General features: G+C 48.2%; 1 protein-coding gene across 2 annotated transcripts in view; it reads right to left on the bottom strand.

Annotated features, from left to right (window-relative positions):
- Positions 1–21,100, bottom strand: part of ASAP1 (ArfGAP with SH3 domain, ankyrin repeat and PH domain 1) — a 335,628-nt gene that overhangs the window by 213,086 nt on the left and 101,442 nt on the right. The window lies entirely within an intron of this gene.

The raw sequence follows: 21,100 nt of genomic DNA, 5'->3' as shown, positions 1-21,100 counted from the left end.
TCCCCTTATTTTGCTCTATTTTCAAGTTTTACCAATGGCCATATTTTTAAAAATTAACAAGAAATAGCAATGGCACCCCACTCCAGTACTCTTGCCTGGAAAATCCCATGGATGGAGGAGCCTGGTAGGCTGCAGTCCATGGGGTTGCTGAGAGTTGGACACGACTCAGTGACTTCACTTTCACTTCTCACTTTCATGCACTGGAGAAGAAAATGGCAACCCACTCTAGTGTTCTTGCCTGGAGAATCCCAGGGACGGCGGAGCCTAGTCGGCTGCTGTCTATGGGGTAGCACAGAGTCGGACACGACTGAAGCGACTTAGCAGCAGCAGCCACTTAGATGGAGATTTTGCAAAATACAGAAAAAGACTAGAACAGCAATGGCCAATTCCACCATCCATCTGCTTTATATGTCTCTCTAGTCTTCTTTCAATGAATATGCTTTATTTTTTTCATATGTTACACCATTATTTTAAAAGGGAGGGCAAAATAAACAATATATATATAATGTTACTTATAATTACAGAAAGCAAATTAACACAACATTGTAAGTCAACTACACATCGATAAAAAAAATAAACACAAAAAGCACAGTTGTTAAGCCAGATAATCATAAACCATGTTAGACAGTTAAAATTCTCTTAGAAACATTCAAAGAAACAATTACTCCAGCTAACAATGGCAATATTTTGAAACCATGGTAATTTACATATGACTAATTAAAAATTGCTGTTAATTATACTAAAAACAAACAAACGAACAAAAACCTAAAGGCATGCATGCTCAGTTGTGTCCGACTCTTTCTGACTCCACAGACTGTAGCCCGCCAGTCTCCTCTCTCCATGGGATTTCCTGGGCAAGAATACTGGAGTGGGCTGCATTTCCTTCTCCAGGGGATCTTCCCGAGCCAGGGATGGAACCCACATCTCCCGTGTCTCCTGCACTGGCAGGCGGATTCTTTACAGCTGAGCCACACTGAGCCACCTTAGTACACGTAATAAGCCACCTTATTACGTGTACTCCTTCCCTCTGAAAGAGGAGATCTGAACTCAGCCTGGCATATGTATGAGCAAGTACATTTTTGCTTACTGACCTCATAAAATTTTAAATGACCACCACCCACTGTTAAAGATGGAAGGGATGTGTCTATAGGTCCCTGCAGCTCAGCCCCTCACCTTGGACTTGATGGCGCCTTTGAAAAGGAGCTTGAACATGACCCAGACCAGAACAAAACGTCATCTCACACACCCGAACAGAATATGACATGGTTAAAAGGAGGCAGAGGAACCCACCTGGGGTTCTAGCTTAAAAAGAAATACCGCCACCTGCATCAATTCCCAGGGGCTCCCCTGTCTGTTCAAGAACATCCTCTGCATAGAGACGTTTGTCGTGGTTGATCACACTGAACAGTGTTTTGGTCCAGGAGGTCCAATGTATACACGCTTAGAGGGCTGAAGGGCAGGTAAATGGCTTATAAAAGGACCAGCGGGCTCTCACCAGTCCTTTTCACATGTTAATGTTTCAAAGAGACCAGCACCCATAAAACACCTGGCCCAAGTCCTGGCACCCAGCAATGCCACCAGTAAGTGGAAGCAGGTATTGATGTATTGATCTGTACCTCAACTCGTATCTTACAGACGAACCCAACATTTTCTAAAATAACTGTCAGTTGCTCACGTGAGGTTGATACTAGTGATCACATCAGACCATCTCTTCTGATTGCTTCTTCTCAGCCGTGGTGCTGAAGGTTTCGCTTAACCATGCTGCAAGTCCAGCTACCTACCCGGAGCCACTCAACACCAGATTTAGAGAGCAAAACACCACCAGCGTGTAGTACAGACTCAGGATGGAATACAATGACTACTTGTCATTTCTTACTTTACACCAGTGACCCTTGGGCATCTGTTTAACTTCACTAAGCCTCAGTTTCCTCATCTACAAAATGGGGATAAATGGCACCTATTTACTCACTTCAGGACTTCCCTGTAGCTCAGACGGTAAAGAAACTGCCTGCAACACAGCTGACCCAGGTTTGATCCCTGGGTCAGGAAGATCCTCTGGAAAAGGGAATGGCAACCCACTCCAGTATTCTTGCCTGGAGAATTCCATGGACAAGAGGACCCTGGCAGGTACGTGAGGTTGCAAAAAGTCGGACACAACTAGCGACTAACACTACACTACTCAATAAAAAAACACAAGTCCAAAACGCTTTTCACAGGGGCAGGCACGAAGATAGTGCCCCATAACAGTGAGGGGTTGCTCCAGCACAGGCAGCCTCCTTAACTAACCTTGTTCGCTAGGAATTCACAGCCACATGCTAGGAAAGCCTGCCAATGCAGGAGACGCAAGAGATGTGAATTTGATCCCTGGGTCGGGAAGATCCCCTGGAGGAGGGGTTGGCAACCCACTCCAGTATTCTTGCCGGGAGAATCCCATAGACAGAGGAGCCTGGTGGGCTACAGTCCATGAGACGGTAAAGAGTCGGACACGACCGAGCATGCAGGTATGCTAGGAAACACAGGCTTACTAACAGGATGGAGGGAAACTACAGTCATCTGCCAAGCTACCAAGGAACACCTGTGAGACACCGGCGGCCACAGCTTTTGGCACACATGCTGCCGGGGGCGATGCTTCTTCCAGCCAGACGTCACCATGCACATGAGGGCAGCCCACTGCTCTGACACCCCTGCCCTTCTCCCACTGCAAGGGGGGCTGAAGCTGAAGGTGCAGGCCTGGTGAGGAACCACGCTCCTCTGCTCTGCTACTCCAGCACTTCTGGCAAGATGCGCCCATCCCCAAGCTGCGTCAGGAAGCCTCCATCACAAGAGAAGCCAGGTCACCGAACACAAGCCTTGACCAGCGTAAAGATGGTCTATTTGGTCCCCGTTCACTTTATTAACAATTTAGCCCAAAACTTTTGTAGCAGAGAACCCACTTACTGGGCCTCCTCCTGTCTCAACAAATGTGTCATCCCTTCCTCATAGTTTGCAAGATTATTGCTCACACTCGTTCTGGAAAATCACAATAAAAACAAATGCTCTAGCTGACAGCCATGTTGGCAGTTTTAATTTTTAATCTCTAAACTGAGTATCAGTTATAAGGAAGTCTGGAGCCAAAGGAGGAGAATGAATTAAGAAGCAGCATGAGGTACAAACATTCAGTATATAAAACACTTTTACCTTATATCTTGGTCTGTGTGTATGTCTGTGAATATGAGTGTATGTACATGTATGTGTATGTATGTAGGTGTATGTGTGTGTGAATGTGTATGTATATATGTGTGCATGTGTGTGGGTGTATGTATATGTGTGTGTGTGTATATGAAATAAACAGAGCTTCAGAATGTTAGCTCAGAATCAGCCAGTCCAGTTCCCCAATTCAACACTCATGAGAAAACTGTTTCAGAAACGTTAATGTATCAGAGGTCACAGTGAAAAGTGTCAGTCGCTCAGTTCCATGGACTGTGGACCACCAGGCTCCTCTGACCATGGAATTCTCCAGGCAAGAATACAGGAGTGGGTAGCCATTCCCTCCCTTCTCCAGAGATCTTCCTGACCCAGGGATGGAACCCGGGTCTCCTGCATGGTTGGTGGATTCTTTACTGTCTGAGCCACCAGGGTTACACAGAGCTTTTGTCAAAACAGAAAAGCTTAAACCACAATCTGTTCGATCCACCAGTTTTACGGATGAAGAGACTGGTGCTGCTGCTGCTGCTAAGTCGCTTTAGTCATGTCCGACTCCATAGACGGCAGCCCACCAGGCTCTCCCAGGCAAGAACACTGGAGTGGGTTGCCATTTCCTTCTCCAATGCATGAAAGTGAAAAGTGAAGTCGCTCAGTCGTGTCTGACTCTTTGTGATCCCATGGACTGTGGACCACCAGGCTCCTCCGTCCATGGGATTTTCCAGGCAAGAGTGCTGGAGTGGGGTGCCATCGCCTTCTCCAGATGAAGAGACTAAGGCCCAGCAAAGTGGACAACACAGCAGTAAGTGCAGGCTGTAGATTCTTGAGTCCAGCACATCACTCTGTCTTTCTAGCTCTTCTCGGTCTTGCTTGAGAAGCGGACACAGTGACACGGCACCTCGTCCTGCAAACGCCCTGACGCATCTCCCTGGACTTTCAGGGACTAGAAGAGAGAGCTAGTCTGTCTTTAGACGTTCTGGGAGGCCAACAACCCTGGAGCTCGCTTGCAAACGGCTCATCCCACCAATGGCAGCATCAAGTTCAGATGACTAAAGGAGGCTGCCCTCTGCTGCTAGGCCTCTGGGGCTCCGAGGAAGTACCAGGGCCTTGTTGGTCCCTGTGAAAAAGGGGGTGGCCTTTTCCTTGCCAGGAACAAACAGGTGTTCATTACTGGAGGCACCTTCGGGGTCACTCTGGAGTTGCCGGGGCATAGCAGGGCACAATAGTTCAACGTGTGAGCTTGAGGAAGACCCTCCTTCTCTGAGGCCCTAAATTAGATGATCGTTAAAGCTCCTTTCTGAAATGAAAATGCTTTATGTTGTGAAAGCAAGGACAGGCACTTGAGTACAACGTGACCTTCGTACACCGGTGTCTAACTTGAATTCTGCATGGAAACATGCCCTCGTCTTCTGCTTCTGGTTTGAACAGATCTGTTTTCACCTTTCTTTCAGAAAATATAAAGATACTAAATGAGTTTGGTCTTAGACAGCCACACAGCTGAATATTGCCTCAACTGTGCATGTGTTGTGTGTGTGATTAGCCAGTAACTCAATCTGTAGGTGCCCAATTTCTGCTCCCTCCACTGCCTCCCCAAAGCACTATGTTAGACACACATATCACGGAGATAAATAGTCGGCGGTTCTGGACCAATGCACCTGAAATAAACTCCAAGAAAGTGTATTTCACTCAAAGACAGCAGCTCTCACAAGGCTGGAATACTAATGTGAATCGAAAGAAAGAATAAAGCCTTGGTTAACGAAACAAAATAGCCCAGGCGGCAAAGCTAACACCCGGGGTGAGAACAGTGCATGAGAGCAGCCAGCACGGAGGCGCCTCACACTCGCCTGCGCTCTGTTCCCCTGAAAGCTGCTAAACCAAAAGACACAGTAGATTAAAAAGCTGACGACACCTGAGCCAGCTGGTCGGTCTTAACATATGAGAGACAGAGACAGGGAGAAAGAACAGGGCAGGCGTGACACGCCTCCTGATGCAAGTTGACAGCATCACTCCAGAGGACTCTGATCCCACTCCACTCTCCCAAAAAAGGGGGGAAAAAATCAAAATTGAATCTGATTAGCCTGCTAGATCAATGGAACACATTAAACACCACAGGGATTGCAATTAGCAAAACCCCAGCAAAGAATGTGGCGAGTTCTACAGGACAAATGAACCATTGCTTTAACAAATTAATCATTAAGGGAAAAAAGGTGGGTGGGGGAGCCCAGCCAAAACGACTGTCTGATTCTTATTTGAATGCAGATTTAAACAAACCAACATTTGAGACCTCCGAGGAAATGTAAACACTGACTGAAGCCCTACTGATACTGAGGAACTACTGTGTTTCTTTGTTTTCCCACTTGGCATGTGGGATCTTAGTTCCCCAACCAGGGACTCAACCCGGGCCAAGGCAGTGAAAAACGCCGAGTCCTAACCACCGAACCACCAGCCAATTCCCTACGGTTAATTTTTTAAGCGAGATAATAGTATTGTGGTTATTATTTTTATTATTATTTTTTAAGAGCGTGTACTGAACTGCTCGCAACAAAGGGCCATGGTTGGGGGAGGCCGTGGCAGGGAAGGCAGCAGTGAAGAGGCCATAAGCTGACTCTTGTTGAAGCTGGACGTTGAGTACGAGGGAACTCATTATCCCCTCTGCCTTTGCTGGGTTTCCTGACATTTTCCAGCATAAAATGTTCAAGAAAAAAAAATGACAGACATAGGTGCAGATATGCGAGTTCCGTCAAAATTACAAAGGAAGTGAAAGTCACAGGCCATCAGTAAGTCTCCCTAACCCCATTCTCTCTCTCTTTTAAACATTCAGCTGTTTGCTGTTTCAGGACTTTAGGACTCAGTCCTTCTAAACGGTCAGCTGAGCCCCGTGAAGCGAATGTTTCAGCGCTAAATAAGCTCCCTGTAAGTTCTGCTTTGCTGACTCCAGAGAGTGGTGCCTGGAGCCTCGGTAGCACCTGGTTAGAAATACAAGTTCCCAGGCCCTATTTCAGACCTCCTGAGACGCACGAACTCTGGGGGGTGAGGCCCACAAGGTGTCCCAAGAAGCCTTCTAGGCAATTCTGATAAACAGTCAAGTCTGACCTGACATCAGAGTAATTGAGTTAACAAACCAGGCAAGAAGGGAAAGAGGAGGACTGAGTACTAACCACTTAAGCGCCAAGCTGATGACTGGTCAGTAAAAATACCCTAGAACCTACAGGGCATGTTTAAGTAATTCTGGTGGGTCCCTAAATAAAATATAGCCTCTACACCCATCCACTACCACTTTCATCAAAACAAAAAAAACGTAAAAAAATTGTAAAGGTCTACTTCCTATTGTCACCTTTGGGACCCTCAGTCTCAATGAGATCACATATAAACTTAACCCTCTTTCCAAATCTCATCCTTTTAGAAAGGAAACTGCTGTTTTGCTTTGTAATTATTGATCAGAGAAGAAAGCCATTATAAAGCAGTGAAAAGTACAAGTGTTAGTCACTCTGTTGTGTCTGACTCTTTGCGACCCCATGAACTGTAGCCTACCAGGCTCCTTTGTCCATGGAATTCTGCAGGCAAGAATACTGGAGAAGGTTGCCATTCCCTTCTCCAGGAGATCTTCCCGACCCAGGGATCGAAGCTGGGTCTCCTGCATTGGAGGTGGATTCCTTACCATCTGAGCCACGAGGGAAGCCCTGCCCTCAAGCAAATTGGCTGTAGGTTAACTGCAGAATTACGCTTCTTATTAGTGTTAGTCACTCAGTCGTGTCCGACTCTTTGCAACCCCATGGACTGTAGCCTGCCAGGCTCCTCCATCCATAGGATTTTCCAGGCAAGAACACCGGAGTGGTGGTATTCTCCATCGACAGCCAAACTGCCCAATGGTGGAGCTACAGTTCGAAAATGGGAAACTCTGCTTAGGTGCAGATGGCAAAATCAACGTCCTCACAGAAAACCAGAGGTTTCAGCTAAAGAAAAAAAAAAAATTTCACTGCTTAAAACTACCAACCCCAGAATCTTCAAGGCTTATAAACTTTTATCTTGAACAATGTCCTCACTCTGAGTAGACCGAACACTCGTGGCTGGATGCTATCGGCTGTGGAATTTGCAGAGGGAAGGACAGGAACCTTCGCACGTGGAGCCACCCCCATCCGCAGTGAATGCTCTGGGTGGAAAAGGCCACTGTTCAGAGATGAGTCGTGGGCAAGGCTCTCTCACCCTAGTCAGAAAGGTGGGTTTACTCCCCATACTCAACACACCATAGATCCACTCTACTGAGTGGGCAGGGCAGCCAGGCCACGATATTCTTGCCTTTAGTTTTAACTGGAGAATAGCTGCTTTACGATGTTGTGCTGCCTTCTGCCATACAACAACGTGACTCGGCTGTAAGTATTAATGTGTCCCCTCCCTCTACAACCTCCCTCTCACCCCATCCTACCCCTCGAGGCTGTCACAGAGCACCCCGGGCGCTCCCTGGGCTACACAGCAGCTTCCCATTAGCTATCAATTTGACATATGATAATGTATATATGTCAAAGCTACTCTCAATTCGTCCCACCCTCTTCTCCCCACGCTGGGTCCACAAGTCTGGTTCTTTATGTCTGTCTCTATTCCTGCCCTGCAAATAGGTTCATCAGTGCCAGTTAGCTTTCATTTTTGTTATCATCACTTTTTAGGAGGCTCTCACAACACTCTGTAAAGATGAAGAGCAAGGAGAAGAAGGCAGAATGCATGCTGGGCGCCAGCGACGTCGCCAGGCCTGGTGCTGAGTTCCTGGTATGGCCACGTGCTACGCTGGCGCCATTTCACAGATGAGAGAGCAAGAAAATCTGCACAGGTAACAAAAGCGTTTCAGAACAGTATGTTTTTGACCCTAATTGTACAATGGCAAGGTCGAGGCTCAGAGATAGGAAGTGGTGAGCCCAGGATGCAGAGCTGGTACCCACGCCGGGAACCACACACATCCAGGCCTACCCGGTCCCGACGCCTGGGCCAGCTCTCTGCACAACAGTAAGCTGCCGCCCACAGGCACCTGTGAACCTGGGACCTGCCAAAACCTGCACGGCCCAGCCAGGATGGAGCTGCTAGGTCATCAACCTGGCCCCACCAGTGTGCAAGGAAGGGGCTGAGCCACAGAAGATACCAAACTTTACCAGTTGGAGAGACTCGTTTAGATGCGGTCGGGATGTGCAGACAACAGTTTCAGCCACAGCAGATTGACTAACCAGACTCTGCTCAGGCTGAGAATTAGCATTCGCTTGCTTCCTCTGAAGCTAAACGCTTGAAAAGGAAGGTGGACGACCTGGCTTCCAACCTCAGGTCTTCCACAAGTGTCATAACTGGGTGACCTCAGAGCCTAGGTTTTCTGACGGTAAACAACTGACAAGTCATGTCTGCTCCATCACAGCTCTCTTTATTATGAGGATCAGAGGAGAAACTGTGTTAAAGAACTTTGTAAACCATAAAGTGGTACAGAAATGGAAAGAATTAACGTGACATACCAGCGGGGCGGTAAGACTTTCACCAGGAAGGTACTGCGCAGTCCCTAATGATGCTAATGACAGACAGTGGTCATGCTAGCCTTTAAAAAAAAAAAAAAAAAGAAAACGAAACAAAACCAAAAAATGGGCCCACTCCACAGAACGGCTACTCCTTTGGCATATAAGCAAGAGAGATCGTGTGAAGTCAGTCTCAGGCTCCGTCCGGGATCAGAGCTGAGACCTGGGAACAGAAAGGTGAAGCTGGGTCCCATGAGGCAAGAGCTGGCAACTGTGGGCCACGGCAGGGCCAAGTCTCAAAGGCAGGACTCCCCACAAATCCTGTCTATAATGAAGACAGAGCTGCAAACAAGGGGAAGGAAGAAGTCCTACAAGGTGAGCAGAGCATGAAGTGGAAGCTCGTCTTCCTCTCTTACGGGAGATGAAGGCCCTCAAGGTCAAGGCGAGCCAAGAAAATGAATTGCCCTGTGCGTGGGCAGCCTGCCGCGGAGCACCTTCCTTAGCAGGACACCCACCTCCACCTCCCAAACTCAATGGGACAGACGTGCCTCCCGCCAGCAGGTGGCCTACCCAACTGGAACTTTCAGTGGGCCACCCATTACTGCATGTGGACACTCGAAAACCTCAGAAACGCGATACAGAGACCAAAATGATTTCACTCACACTTTTGCCTATCCAGGCTTCCCTGGTGGCTCAGCTGGTAAAGAATCCTCCTGCAAAGTGGGAGACCTGGGTTCGATCCCTGGGTTGGGAAGATCCCCTGGAGAAGGGAAAGGCTACCCACTCCAGTATTCTGGCCTGGAGAATTCCATGGACTGTACAGTCCATGGGGTCGCAAAGAGACGGACACAGCTGAGAGACTTTCACTTTCACTTTCTGCCTAGCCACCATTCTCATTCTCCCTAACGTCCACCTGCCAGCTTCCCTTTCTTGGCAATTCAGCTACCACCCAAGCCCAAGACATAAACCCCCCTCGCCTCCTTTTCGTTCTTATCTGGTTTAACGCCTCACCTCCCCACCGGCTTTAATCAATTGATTCCAAGCGCCCCCGGGGTCTCTTCCTTGCTGAGTGCATCAATTCTACATCTTTTCCACGGCTGGAGAGAAGGCACTTCTGCCTTTTCACTTCCCTTCCTTATGATCTATTCTTCAGGCACACCAGTCCTTTTACGACCACGTTCCCATCCACAAGTCCACCTGCGGCCACTGTCACACCGGCGCCACCCCATGATCTCCTCTTTGGGGGTTCATGCCCACCATCTCCCTCCCCTGAGCTCCAGGACACTAACACTTTAGTAACAACACCCCACCGTCACTCTCAGCCACGTCAGGACCCACGAGGGTGACGCTCAACCCTGACTTCTTCCCTGCGATGCTACACTCAGCTTCATCTTCTCTCCACCCCAAATCCTGGCTGTGGGACAGACATGGCTGACTCCCATTCTCCTCTTTGCCTTAGCACCAGAAACCCAGTTTTCAGCAGGTATTTTGCCATTGGAAATAAAAGACTTCCAGTTCCCAGTCTTTCTTGCAGCCAGCTGCAGCCCATTAAGCTGTACTGGTATGTGGGTTCCGGAAGACAAATGACTCCGTGGGGTGGAGAGGCAACTTTTCCTTTCTTCTTTAGCATCTCATCTCAGAAAGGAGAGCTAGAGCACCAGCATCTATCGCGAGCCAGGAGGTGGACTTAAGGATGGAAGAAGGTGGAGTAGAGAAAGGGAGCCCGGAACCCCTGACGGCACCACGGGCCTGGCACTCCAGGCTCACGTCCAGACTCCTTACAGGTGAGAAACAAACTACCATACTTAAGCCTCTCTTGTTTTTGCTTTGTTCCTATTACATACAGCTCAACCAAATCCTTACTATTACAAGCCAATGATCAAATAATGGCAAACAATGAACCAACTGCGGGCAGGGTCTCCAAAACGAAGAGGGGTCCAGAGAGTGAAGGTCAATGTTTCCTAGGCTTTTTATCAGTATAGGATGCCCTACTGAATGTTCCTGTCCCCACTATGATGTGGTACATTATACTATACCTTCAGACTTCATTCATTTTGTCTATAATATAACCTTTGTAGAAAGTATCACAAACGTGTTAAAAAGAAAAAAATACATCTCAAAAAATTTTTTTTCAAAAGAGTAACAAATAAGAGTCGGTTTTATTCTTCACTCATACCACATCATTACAGGCTTGAGAAGACTCTTGAGGGTCTCGTGGACATCAAGGAGATCAAACCAGTCAACCTTAAAGGAAACAAACTGTGAATATTCATTGGAAGGACTGATGCTGAAGCTGAAGCTCCAATACTTTGGCCACCTGATGTGAAGAGCTGACTCACTGGAAAAGACCCTGATGCTGGGAAAGATTGAGGGCAGGAGGAGAAGGGGACAAGAGAGGAAGAGATAGCTGGATAGCATCCCTGAATCAATGGACATGAGCTTGAGCAAACTCTGGGAGATGGTGATGGACAGGGAGGCCTGGTGTGCTGCAGTCCATGGGGTCGAAAAGAGTCAGACACAACTTAGTGACTGAACAACAACCCCCATATATGCAAAACGGTCCTGATAAACCCCCACTTCTCAGCGAGAATCTGGCAAGAGGGGATGACCCGAGCAGGGGGAAAGATATCTCCAAAGAAAAAGAAAGCGAAAGTGTTAGTCGCTCAACTGTGTCCAATTCTTTGCGACCCCACGAACAGGCTCCTCTTTTCATGGGCTTCTCCAGGCAACAATACTGGAGTGGGTTGCCATTTCCCTCTCCAGCGGATCTTCCTGACCCAGGAATCGAACCTGGGTCTCCTGCCTTGTAGGCAGATTCTTTACCATCTGAGCCACCAGGGAAGGGAAAATATCTCCATGATAAACCCAAATGCCATAATGGACCCTCAGGGCTTCAGCCAAGAGTCGGACACAACTGTGCGAATGAACTGAACTGAGAGTTTCAGCTACTGTAGGAAAAGGGCTGAACTCGGATTTTCTGCTCCTGAGTTTCCCGGATTCCACCAGGGAGTAATTCAGAGGAAGGAGTGAAGGGCTTGGACAGATTCTGTGAACCAGAACACCCCCCACCCTATCCGAAGGCTTTTCAGAGTCTCCTCCGCCAAACGGAAATGTCCATCACCCGTGCCTCCTCCAGAACCCGCTGGAGCCCCAGCCTAACACCACCACAGTTTCCAGCACTTTACCTGGACACCAGCTAACCTCACTGTGAGCATCTGAGGCCTGGGGCTCTGTGGCCCGGCCTGTTAGTGTCACTGGAGCTGAGAGTGCCAGGAGCACGGCACAAGTTCAACAAACGGTCACTGAATCAATGGATAAAAATAAAGCGACTCGGTGAGCCAGACAGGGAGCTGTGGCCTGCTCCTGAAACCCCAGCCCAGCATCCTGCGCACATGGCCCCTCAGTCTCCCACGGAAGCTGCTGACCCGGGCCACGGCGGCAGAGACGAGCGTGGGATGGGGGCGGGGTGGAGGGGAGAACCCGGAAGAGCTGGTGAAGAAACAGTCTCTGCGCAATTACTTTCACAGAAGCGGCTGAAAATCAGGAACAGGAAACGGTTTGCAAATGCGTGTGCAGAAAGCACCCTCTGACAGGACGTAAAGAGAGAGCGCTGAGGGGCCTCATGGGATCGTGGAACAGGAGGTGTTTTCCCGACGAGGAGCATCGCCGGTGACGGGAGGTGGGGGTGGGGGGTTAGGATGCTTAGAGAAGCGTGTGGGCACCAGGGCAAGCATCTCCCACGCCGCCCTTTCCATCCTCACAGCAACACCGGGAGCCCAGCTGAGGGTCGCTGACAGGACAGGAAAAGGCTCAGCGCTCCCTCTGCACGTGACATCCATCCAGGTTAATCCTGCCAACAGCCTGGGGAAGGAGGGCTGTCATCTCCTCTTACAGACACGGCAAGTGGTCTCCCAAAGTCTTCAAACTGACACGTGATCACAAGGGGGAAAAAATTTTCTTTTTTGGTAATTATGTAAGGGGGACAATGTTAGCAAACCTTACTGTGGTGATCATTCTGCAATGCACACAGTCTTGAATCAGTACGATGTATACCTGAGACCAATATAAGGCCACAAGTTAAATACACCTTTAATTAAAAAAAACAAACAAACTGGTGATAGAGTTGAGGTTCAGCCCATGTTTGTTAAACTTCAAATAAGGACCAAACACCAAAAAAAAAAAAAAAAAAAGAAACCTTTTTCCTCCATCGTGGAAATAAGACACTAAGTCAAACCAACTAGAGGGAGAAAGGTTAATAGAAAAAAGAACAGATGAGCAGGTCAGAACAGGTGGGCCATCCGCGTTTCCTGGTCTCTCTGGGGCAACACAGGCCAGGAAATCGGGAAGGGAACACACCAAGCCACTCTCAAACCTAAAAGGGGAATTAAAAAACTGAGGCTTCCAATGTATCTGAATGAAAATTCTAAGAAAATGAACACAATTTATTAGGACTTAAGAGCAGTCACTCCTACAATCAGCTCGGCTGTCAATCTTCCGAAGCGGTTTTACCATTTCATTTCCTCTGTGGCAACGGCCACGGTTGCATGAGGAAGCAACGGCACAGGAGTCCAGAACCCTAGTGAAGGATGCCTAGGCTCCGCCAAGGAAGCTCTGCAGCCGGAAAGAGCTGTTTGCTCGTCTAAGTCACTGTCATGTGGGATCACGGAGCCAGAAGCAGCCCCCAGTTGCTGCTAATTTTCAGAGAACCATTTCTGTCCTTAAAAAAAAAAAAAAGAAGGAAGGAAGGAAGGAAAAGTATCTTGAGAAAGATCCCTGGCACTCCCAGACAGAGTATGGTCTTAAGAGAGTGAGTGAAAGTGAAAGTGAAAGTCGCTCAGTCCTGTCTGACTCTTTGCAACCCCACGGAATTCTCCAGAATACTGGAGTGGGGAGCTGTTCCCGTCTCCAGGGGATCTTCCCAACCCAGGGATCGAACCCAGGTCTCCTGCATTGCAGGCAGATTTTTTACCAGCTGAGCCACCAGGGAAGCTCCAAATCTTCCAAAGGGCAGTCACTTTCCTGTGAAAGTGTATGAATCTCAGAGTGGAAGGGAGTGAGGACTCAGGGGCCACAGAGACAGACAACTGCAAGAGGCAACGTGACAGAAAAGGCAATCAATGAACTGGAAGTTCATGCCCCACATCAGCCAACTGGGATGGAAACTCTGGGACTCCAGTGTCTACAAGACAAAGAGCGATGAACCTAGTAGGTGGCGGGGGGGGGGGGGGGGTGGGTTTCTCTCCAACTCTTCCACAAGGTCCCCCTGAGCTGAGACAGGGCATGTCCTAAAGCACTTACTCTAAGTACATAATCCTAATAAAGTCTCTATTTTATCACCAAGACTCATGTATGTTTTGCATTCTTCTCTACATCTCCTCCATATTTCCATATACCTCTAATTTAAATATGATGGTTTAAATATAAAATGACCACTGGTCACTTAAATGGCCTGAGTTCATGCATTACCTACCACAACCTGGTCTTTGAGTAAAGCTGATGCTCCCAGAAGCTATACCACGGGTGTCCTGTAACCTCACCTCTCTCCTCCCAGGACATCACATAAATCCCCCAAGAATGCATTTCCTAGTATGAGATGCAAGGTTCTTAATAATCACGGATTTTCCTTCCTGTTATAATTGTCCGTGATAAGATGCAATGACGTTTGTGCAAGTGCCGAGTTCACAGCAGACGGTGAAAAGACAGCAGCTACATCTGAATCTAACGGATCTGACTTCTTTATCAAACTAAACTTGCTTGAAAACATGCAGCTGAGTGTCCTCACCCGGGAGACCCAAGTCATAAATTGCACTGAGGACGCTGCTGCTGACACGGTTCTTCATATCTCTAGAGTTTCTTGTTCAGAAAAATGAGCCATGGAGAAGACAAGAGAAGCAGCAAGTGAAACAGAAAAACAACAATAACAAAAATTCAATAAGACAACTCACAAAGGAAGACTTACTAGGTAGGTATGTGCAATGACAGGTTGCATAGGACCTGAGAGATTAAAAATTCCTATTCAAGTTTATGACCAAGAAGTCTTTCTACAGATGAAGGTTGTGCCATCTGTGGTTAAAAAAAAAGAAAGAAAATGCTGTATCTACCCATGATTCCTTCTTTGTCTTAGATACAAAAGATTATGGAGTTACTACAATCTGCTGAACTCAGGAGTCTGTTGCCTCCCACAGAAGTTTTCTAGTGAATCTTCTACCAAACTGCCTTCTTTTAATCTTGCATTCTCATCTTGAGTCTGCCATATCCTTCAGGCTATAGAAGACATACCTGTCTTAAATAACTAACTAATATAGATCTGGGGGCGAAAGTAAATATTGACCTTTCTAAAAACAATTCCTTTTGTACTTGATGAGGACTCCGCTCAAAATAAATAATGCTATCTGGATTCAGTTCAATAAATATTTATTGAGTGCTTATTATGGTCAAAGCCTTACATTAGGGACTGTGAAGAATGCACAGAACACACAGTCCTTGCCAAGGTGAGTTTACAACCTGCGAGGAGAGATAGGACACACATATAAATAACTAATGAAGGGCAGGATGTCATGGGGCAAGAAGAGCGATACAAAGACTAGTGTGTAAGGAAAGATCATTTCCAGGCCAGGGAGTCTGAGAAAGTTTCAGGGAGGACACAGCACACACCCATAGGACCAGTTCCACCCAGACTTTGTGTTACTGTGGGCGTTTGTGGGGTCCAGCTGGATGAGAAAGACTCAGAGCAGAATGAGCAACGCAAAGAAAGTAACAATGCATTTGCTGCAAAGAAGAGAGCGCCCCGGTGGTTAAAGACGAGTACCACACAGAGATGCAGGAACCGGTGTCTCCTGAAGCACCAAAGTCAACCACCCCTAGCGAGGGCCTGGTAAGACCAGATGTTCTTCTGGCTCATGTGCTTGGAGGGCAGGCCACCCAAGGTTGACGCAAACAGAAGCATGAATACCACCCTTTAGACACTTCATTCAGGGATGTGGGTTGAGAAAGAGGGGTGGAGACGCTTGGGGTTTTTAAATACTGGTCAGGAGAAGCAAGAGGAACATACTTCTCTTGTTCCACTTTCCAGAAACCAACTAATAAGCCTTTAGAGGCTATAACTAACCTACAAGACATGGAGAAAGGCAGTACTCATTTGTCCTTGCTCTTGCAGATAAATATATGCCTTCTCAAGGCAGAGATTCCTACTTACCAATCCCTGTACTGCTGGGTAAGAAAGTGAACACATTCCACTGCCATGTGTAGCAGATCTGAGATTCCTGCCTCATTGAAAATGCCCATGTTTGACCTCTCCTCCTTCCCTCTGCCGTCCATGACCCCTTTCTGACTCCCCAGCTCCAGCCAGGACTTTCCTCTCTCCTCCATGTGCCCTCAGCCATTTGCAGACACTGCCTGTGAACTTGATCTCTGTATCAGAAATATGTGGACAGGGGCTTTCCTAGTGGGCCAGTGGCTAAGGCTCTGCGCTTCCTCTGCAGGGGGTGTAGGTTTGAGTCCTGCTTGGGGAACTAAGATCCTTCACATATAGATAAGCTTCCCTGGTGACTCAGATAGTCAAGAACCTGCCTGCAGTGCCGGAGACCCGGGGTCGATCCCTGGGGGGGGAAGATCCCCTGGAGAAGCGAATGGCCACTCACTCCAGTATTCTTGCCTGGAGAATTCCACAGACAGAGAAGCCTGGCAGGCTACAGTCCATGGGGTCACAAAGAGTCAGACATGACTGAGCGACTAACTCACATACATATATACATATATAATTCTTAAAAAAAAGAGAAGAATTATGTGGTCATCCACAGGGAAAGCACAGCAGATGTGTGATAACGGCAGTAAGTGTCTCCCCTCTAGCCTCTGAGGCCCCTTAAGGGCACACTCTTGCCTTTATACCCCACAGCCTAACAAAGTACCAGGCATGAAAACGACTCACCTGGATAAAAACCCAGAAACACAGGGGGACTGGGTGCAGGAGAACTTCTCCCTTCTTGCCTAGAGCTGCCTGTGGTTTCCTTATAAGACTGCACCCCTATTCCCCCAGTGGCGATCCCCCTCCTGCCCTGCCAGCCAGCTCTTCTGGATGTAAACTAACAAAACGCTCTGGTTCCATCCCTGCAGAAGTAGAATCCAGCTTTGTATAAAGAGCTGGGAGCTCTTAATCAGAAGACCTGGCCCATGTGGGCGGGGCCCTCCCGGTTCTGCAGAGATCTTGACTCAGTCCCACTTCTCCTCCAGCTGTCTGTCAACTTCTGTGCTTCCAGGAACGTCAGGCTGGCTTTTCTTTTTCCAGAACGGAAGGTAAGCATCAGAGACCAGCAAGACTTCGGGCTGTCGCAGAAACAGGCAGGATGAAGGATCAAAGGATGAAGCCATACCCAACTGGAGGGCTGGCTTCATCTGCAGAAAAGTGATTTTTTAAAAGCTAAAGTAAGAACTTCCCTGGTGGTCCAGTGGTTAAGACTTCACCTTCCAACGCTGAGGTTGCTAGTTCGATCCTGGGCCGGGGAGCTAAGACTCCCACACACCTCACATCCCCCCAAAAAATCACAACATAAAACAGAAGCAACACTGTAACAAATTCAAGAAAGACTTTAAAAACAAGTCCACATCAAGAACAAAAATCATCTTACAAAATAAAAAGCTGAAGGTCTTTAAAGATTAATCTAAGTCTGACCCCTCTGTCTGAGGAAGAGGAAACAGGCAGGGTGAGATGTGACCTGGGGAGTCGCTTGGCTGGAGCACGGACCTCAGATAACCAGGGGCACCTGTGCGTGCACCCAGTGACTCCGGTGTGTTCAGGAGAGTTAATTACATCCTATTTAACTCTACTACATCAATTTAGGAAGCATAATTCATAAAACCAGTTAAAACATAGGCCTCAGATTTTATGGATACCCAAACAGGGCTATGAAACTTCAGTGGAACTTACGACTTCATCAGTTTTATCCAGAGGCACAAAGACTCACAGAACAAATGTTCACATGGCTAACATCTTAACTGCTCGATATCCTTTTGAAAAAACATAAAGCCCCTGGCTAGTGGAAACTTGCTTCCTTGACTGGTGGTAGGAGAACGTGAGCATCTAAGCAAGAAGCATGAACAGCTTCTAGACAGTCGGCTCGGTAACCCTGAGTTCTGCAACAGCCAAGCAAAGGCGACTGAAACCTTGGAAAACATAGGTGAACAGCTGAGACCTCAAACCTCCAAAAGCCTGAGCCTCAGCTGCTGTCACTGGTGGCCCTGCTCTCAAGCCCTTCAGAGGTGATGGCATCTTTTCCTAACCTGGGCCTTCTCAGCATCTTAGGGACCAGAATTCCCCTGACATGCTGGGAATGGGGAGGGAGGGGGAGACCAGCAGCGCAGTGATGAACGTGCGGGCTTTCAACACTTCCTTTTCCAAAAACTCAGACAAGCTTACAGCCGGCTCTTTCTAGGGGGCCACAACTGGTGGTTTCTTTTTAACTGTGAGGAGACTTTGACACATGAGAGAATTCTTTTCTTTCACTGTATCTGAAGGCAAGCAGAAATATCTAGACATTGACTCAGGGAATACAGCTGTCTAGTGCTGAGGACAACTTCACACGGCACACAGCGAGGAAAGGCACGACGCTCCCCTCGCGTAGATGCAGGTGGCTTACCGGGTGGCTCGGGGGTAAAGAACGGCCTGCCAATGCAGGAGACACAAGAGATGCAGGTTCGGTCCCTGGGTCGGGAAGATCCCCTGGAGTAGGAAATAGCAACCCATTCCAGTATTCTTGCCTGGGGAATCCCATGGACAGAGGAGCCTGGAGGACTATATCATCCATGTGGTTGCAAAGAGTCGGACACGACTGAGCAACTAAATGGCAACGTGAGCAAACAAACAGCAATGTGAGCAACTAGACAGCAACGGGAGCGTGGTAAGAGGCACCTGTTCTTAGTCCATATGCTCTGTAAGCTCAAGCACACCTTGTCTGAATGACCATTCGTTGATTAACTACTGGGCTGAGTATTTGGGGGGCAGAGATGAAAGCACAGCCTCTGCTTACAGGTTCATGGTGTGGGGGTGTGCAATTCATAAACAACTACAGACCACAGAGCAGATCGAACTGTTGTAACTGTACTGACTGCCGCATCCTGATACACCAAGAGCCGGGACAAGTGCCAGGAGCTACGCCGATGCTTCTCCACACCGTCTCACCCACTCCTTACAAAGCTGCTGCTGACTTCGATATTTCTGTTCTCATATTGTAGGTGACACGACTGAGGCTCAGAGACATTTGACTCCAAATCAGACAACTGGAAACAGGGACTCCCCTGCTTACGCTGGAGGTCCAGTGGGTTAAGACTCTGCACTTCCAATTAAGGGGGCAACAGTTCGAGTCCTGTTCCGGGAACTAAGATCCCACATTTGCTGGCATGGCCAAAAATAAATAATAAAATTCCAACTTCTGAAATAAACAAAAATTTGAGACAATAAGTAACAGTAACCATGGCTGTTACAGGGCACTAAAAATGTGGAAAACTGTGCTACATGAACACAGCTCACATGGAATTTTCTCATTCCAACCTCACAACAACCCTCTAAGTTAAGTAGTATCACTGACACCAATTCACCAATGAGGAAACGCACAGAATTTTTGTAAAGAGCCTCAGCAAAGCTGGGTTAGGAGCCTAGGGCTTTCTGACTCAGTAGCAAGTACCTGTCACCGCCACCCCCGCGTCGATGAGGCGGGGCGCCCTGTGATATCAGAAGGCTTAGGGAGGAGGTGGCATGTGACACCAATGCCGTGGCTCCCTGCCTACCTCCCGGGGCCCATCCCTTCCTGCTGGGGACTGAGGAATGAGCAGAGCCCTGGCACGCCCATGCATGATGGAAAACGCAAGGGGCTTGCTTTTACAGGTCTGCCATCGTAATGGGAGGACTACGGGCCCACCTACAAAACCTGAGACCTCAGAGGCCTGCAAGGTCCTTGCTTCTCTCCTTCCATTCTTTCATTTTATAAAACAGTCAATTGCACCAGGGTCCTCAGTTTAAGCACAAAGAAGCTGGAACGCCTGCAGCCACTTCCCACCCCAAATTAACACAAATCTGATGCAGAGCACGAATGGACTGGCATGTCTGAATGGTGGTCAGCACAACCCTGCTGAGCTCCTGTGGCAACCACCTCCGTCTCCCCCAAAAGAGGCTGGGCCAGCCTACTGGCCCTAATCAAATTGCATCAGCGGTGTTCACCTGGGGGCCCGGCAGAGGGTGGAGAAAACACCCAACGAATGTAAATGTTCCAAACTTGAACGCGCTCACAACAGCCAGACAGCAAACATGCAGAAGCCAATTCTCCCACAGTAATCCCGACATTTCAAAGCAGAGTGTGAGCTGAATGCACCTCCCTACAGCACATTATCCAGCCCTGGGACTTGGAACACGATCCCGAGGGAGAGATTCAGGGAGCAAGAGTGGTCTCTTTCTTCAAGATCTCTTTCCTTCCCAAGGCACCTGAACTTGAGCCTTTTAGATGGAGGCTCATCAGATGCACTGTGGCTGATTCTCCCCGACCCCAACAGTCTCTGCACCACCAACAGGAAGCACCATTCACCGTGGACGGATGCCCGGCAGGCGGCCCTGAATAGCTCTCTCTGCTCAGATGTAATTCTCCCTGTGTTCTGTTTCCACCAGGATTTGTCCTTGGACTTGAAACCGTAGCACTATTGAAAGAGTTGGTGATGATTATGGCCCTGTGCTTGGTCTGTCTTCTAACAACTTTGCTCAGAAAGCCGATCGTCCTCCCTGCCCCTGGCAGGCTGCTGCCCCCTGAAAAACGCCAGAGACCTCATGGCTCAGGCCGGGGTCTTCCTCGGTGGGTCCAGGGGCATCTCCCAGCGCAGGGGTGTGGCCCACACAGCTGAAGACATCACCTTAATAACATGACTCCCAGGTGACTCTACTGAGATGGCAAAGAAGCCCACCGTGGGTGTTACCTACAATAATGAAAGTAACTTAAACGCCTACCAGCAGAGGGATGGTTGCTCAATCAATGGACATTCACATGACAGAAACCTGTGCGGCCTTTAAATAGCTGAAATGTCCAGAATAAGCAAATCCATAAAGAGAGAAAACAGATTAGTTGGGGACTAGTGGGCTTTGGAGGAAAATGGGGAGTGATTGTTAATGGGGTCCAGGGCTTTTGTTGGGGGTGGTGTGATGTGTTCAGTCATGTCTGACTCTTCGTGACCCCATGGGCTCTAGCCTGCCAGGCTCCTCTCTCCATGGAATTTGCAGGCAAGCGCAATGGAGTGGGTTGCCATTTCCTACTCTGGGCACAAGGGGTGGTGGGGGAGGCAGTGATAGAGATGTTCTAAAATTGATTGTACAACTCTGAAAACGCTAAAAAAAAATATTGAACTGTTTATTTTCAATGGAAGCACTATGGTATGTGAATTTCATCTCAATGAAGCTGTCATAA

This window comes from Capricornis sumatraensis, chromosome 11 (assembly GCF_032405125.1).
Source record: "Capricornis sumatraensis isolate serow.1 chromosome 11, serow.2, whole genome shotgun sequence".
NCBI lineage: Eukaryota > Metazoa > Chordata > Mammalia > Artiodactyla > Bovidae > Capricornis > Capricornis sumatraensis.
This window is presented reverse-complemented; position numbering and strand designations above follow the sequence as displayed.